Below are 4,277 nucleotides of genomic sequence, written 5' to 3'. Positions count from 1 at the left end.
GCATGCCGGAGCAAGTTAGGACAACTGATTTGGAACACACACACACACACACACACACACATACATAAAAATAGTGGATAGCAATCTTATAGTTAGAAATTGTGACTTTTTACAATCTTTGAAGAATAACTTTCCCATTTCTCACAGTGCTTTGTAATAAGCATTGTCTCCATAAAAGTCAACCTGAAGGCTTGACCACATTTCCTACATTCTTAAGGTTTCTCTGCAGTGTGAGCTCTTTCATGTTTGAGGGAATGGGAAAGAGTAAATGTTTTACCACATTTCTTACATTCATGGGGCTTTATTTATTTATTTATTTTTGAGATGGAGTCTCACTCTGTCGCCAGGCTGGAGTGCAGTGGCACAATCTCGGCTCACTGCAACCTCCGCCTCCTGGGTTCAAGTGATTCTGCTGCCTCAGCCTCCTGAGTAGCTGGGATTACAACCGTATGCTATGTTACCTAAGGCCTAAGGCCCAACCTCCCTATGTTACCTAAGGCCCCGCCCTCTCTGCACAGCTCGCTCCCCATTGGCCGGGGGGCGGGCCCTGGGCGCCCGGCTCCGCTGGGGGCGGGACGGCGGGCGGCGGGCGGGGCCCTGTACACCTGCATGGTGGGTGTCCCGGCCTCAGCCCAGCGCCAGCTGCAGCTCCTTGATCGGAGCGGGATCCTGAGCGGGGAACACGGGCTGAAGTGGCGGCGGCGGCGGCGGCTCCGCCCAGGAGCTCCCTTGTTGAGGCTGCTGCGTCTCTGTCGGCTGCTCAGCTGCGCTCTAGTCGGCCCAGGCGCCGCGGCGAGGAGCTAGGGCTGGGAGGCGGCGGCCCGAGGTGAGACTGGGCGACTGGCGACGGGGTCTCCGGACCGGGCGGGGGTCTCTGCGCCGGGCATGGCGGCTCCGAGCTGGGCTCCGCAGGGTCCGGGGTCGGGACTCCGAGTCCGTGCGCCTGGGCTTTGTCTCCGCCTCGGGTGGCACCTGGGGCTTCGCGTCTGCTGCGATACCGCGTGGGCCAGCGTGGGGGTCCCGGGCGCCCTGCGGGTGTGGGCCGATCCCCACTGCTCCCCGGCTCCCCGCGTCTGCCGCGGAGGGGACTGCATGGACCCGGGCGCTGGCTTCTGCCCGGTCCTCCGCGGCCTGGCTGGTCCCCGCGTGCGGCAGAGTGGGCCCTGCATGGACCCACTCATGGAACGGGGTCCGGGTCACCGCGTGTGGAGACTCCAACGCCCTCCCCGCCCTCCCTCGCCGTGAGGCTGCTTCGCCAGACTCACCGAGGGGACTGCGCGGACCCTCAGACGAGGGAGTCCCTGACTCTGGGTGGGGACTCTTTCCTGGCCCCGCATGATGACTTCCTGAGTGTTTTGTCACTTATCTAGGTGGCTGCGTGGACCCGCGCGCGTGGGTCCTGGCTGCCCTGCTAGTGGGGCTGTGCGCCGCCCCGTGACTCGTCTGGGTCGACCCCGCCTGGGACGCGCGTGTAGCGGGGGTCTGTGCGCGCGGTGCGCGGTTGCTGGGGGCGCACTGCCCCCGCCCCGTGATTTATCCTCTCACTTGCTGGGCGGGAGAAAGCGAAAGGCGCGGGCCCGGAGCTGTCGCGCAGCGACCTCACCGACCTCTGCCCAGGCCCGCGGGTCCCCGGGGGCCAGGGGTTGTCACCGCCCGTCCCACCCCCGCACTTCCTGCTCTGGCCTTCGGCTGGGCTCTGATTGGTGGGTGCAGGGCCCTTCTGCCTGGCGCTTCTTGATTTCTTCCGTTAGTAATGGGAAGAAAAAAAAAAAACTGGAAAGCCAGATTGAACTTTGTAGCTCTCAGCGCCTGGAGAGTGGAAGAAACTCTCCCAAGAATTTGGCGGGCTGAAAATGCGTTTCAAGCAGGAGCATCCACACCCACGGAATGAGGCCAAGACAGTTACAGTTAGAGGTCAGATTTATGAGGGGGGAGCCAGGGTGAGGTCCATAGGTGGGGAGACCTGATGCTACCCCTCAGACGCGTATTTCTCAGCCACCAGAGAAAGTGGAATCACTCCTTAGTGAATGCTTTCATCAAACTTTTGAAAAACCTGTAATGTCCCAGGAAGCAAAATTGAACTGGACAGTTTTCCCCTTTTAAGAGTGTTAAACGTCCCGGAGACAAACAGCAGAAGGCTCAAGGAGTCCAAGTACTCAACCTGAAGTTCTTTCTGAACAAGAGATGGTGTATAAGTAACAGGCATACGAGACAAAACTGAACTAATCACTGCAGCTGTGGCTCCTAGCCCTGTAGCGTGTCATGCAGGCCCTTTTGCCTTCTCTGCCCTCCACTGTCCCAGACCCCAAGGCTACAGCCCACCTCCAGTCATCAGCTCCTGCTGACCCATTGCTATGAACTCTGTTTCGGTGGCTCCCTTCTCTCTGAAGTTTTGCTTGTTCTCCTGAAGTCCTGGTCTTTAAGAGCTTATGATCTGCAGGGACAGATTGGCTTTGGGCAGTACATAGTTAACTGTAGCACAGCTTGAAAAATGCTCTGATAGAGATGGGCAGGCAGTTTGTACATGCGGGTAAGTGCGAGGTCCTTTTTCAATACCATGAATTCAAGTATTCATGCTATTTAAAATCTGCAATTCTTTGACTCTCCAGAGGGTTTTTAGATTAATTTTTTTCTATTACTTCCTAGTGTTTGTTCCATAGTTCAGAGTACTTGATTGAAACTTACCAGGTAGGCTGGGTGCGGTGGCTCACGCCTGTAATCGGAGGACTTTGGGATGTCTAGGCAGGCGGATCACTTAAGGTCAGGAGTTCGAGACCAACCTGGCCAACATGGTGAAACCCTGTCTCTACTAAAAATACAAAAATTAGTTGGGCTTGGTGGTGGGCTCCTGTAATCGCAGCAATTCAGGAGACTGAGGCAGGAGAATAGCTTGAACCCAGGAGGCGGAGGTTGCAGTGAGTGAAATGGCTCCACTGCACTCCAGCCTGGGCCATAGAGTGAGACTTCCTCTCAAAACAAAAACAGAAACAATGTACTGGGTCTACCTCCGGCTCTGGAATTTTCCTGGAAGGTCTTTTCTTCTGGGCTTCATTTTTCTCACTTTTGAGGATTGTAAACGACATAATTTCCAATAATTTTTGCCCTACACCTTTAATTCTTTCAAGCAAATATAGCAGAGAAAAATTCTCTTCCCCGCAATGGTGTAAGGAAGTCTCTCACAGAAGGGGACACTTGGGTATGGAGAAGACACAGGGTATATATATGTGTGTGTATGTGTGTGTGTGTGTGTGTGTGTGTGTGTGTGTGTGTGTGTATATATATATATATATATATATATATATATATGTATTTTTTTTTTTTTTTTTTTTTTTGGAGTCAGAGTTTTGCTCTGTTGCCCAGGCTGGAGCGCAGTGGCAGGATCTCCGCTCACTGCAAGCTCCGCCTCCTGGGTTCACTCCATTCTCCTACCTCAGCCTTCCAAGCAGCTGGGACTATAGGCGCCTGCCACCATGCCCGGCTAACTTTTTGTATTTTTAGTAGAAACAGGATTTCACTGTGCTAGCCAGGATGGTCTCCATCTCCTGACTTCGTGATCTGCCCGCCTCGGCCTTCCAGAGTGCTGGGGATTACAGGTGTGAGCCACTGTGCCTGGCCGACAGAGGATATATTTTTGAGCTCTACATTTCAGAGTTCTTTTCTCTAGCCCTGGCCTGGGTCCCAAACAGGGAACTTAATTCACTCTATCACTGAAGTATACTCTTGCTTTGATGCCATTGGTATGTTGTCCTAGAGATTTGCTGTGGCTGCCAGGAGTGTTTCATAGTTAAGAACTGATGCAACCTCTCTTCTGTCAGTGTATGAGTCTATAAACCATCTTGTTTCCTTTAGTATTATCTCCCTGGAACTGGAAGGTCAGAGATGAGGTTTTCTTAGATTCTAAGTCTCAGTCTTTGGTATCTACCTTTGTCTGTCTCCCATGTCACCTGCTGTTTTTTTTTCCCACCTCTTTTTCATTTTAATGTTTTTATTGGATAGATGTCTATTATTGCAGACTACCTCAAAACGTTTTTGCATGTTGACAGGATATAAGTATGAATAATATGTAAAAGATACCTTATTCTAGTTCTTTTGAGCAGAGGATTTGGTTTCGATATGTGGCCCTATTAAAGCTTTTGTTAAGTCCAAGTACATCAGTTCCCTCACCTGTAAAATGGAGTTAGTTGTTAGTAATACCTGTTCTGCCTAACTCAGGAGATTGTTTTGAGGATGAAATGAAATCATGAATGTAATGGAATTTTGTAAATTTTAAATGAAAT

General features: G+C 52.1%; 1 pseudogene; it reads right to left on the bottom strand.

The window, feature by feature from the left end:
• Positions 1–461: 461 nt before the first annotated feature.
• On the bottom strand, positions 462–1,619 carry LOC117063638 (annotated as a pseudogene).
• Between the last annotated feature and the right edge of the window lie 2,658 nt (positions 1,620–4,277).

This window comes from Trachypithecus francoisi, unplaced genomic scaffold (genome assembly GCF_009764315.1).
Source record: "Trachypithecus francoisi isolate TF-2019V2 unplaced genomic scaffold, Tfra_2.0 Lachesis_group18, whole genome shotgun sequence".
Lineage (NCBI taxonomy): Eukaryota > Metazoa > Chordata > Mammalia > Primates > Cercopithecidae > Trachypithecus > Trachypithecus francoisi.
Note: the sequence above shows the minus strand (reverse complement) of the source record. Positions and strands in the feature narration are given on the sequence as shown.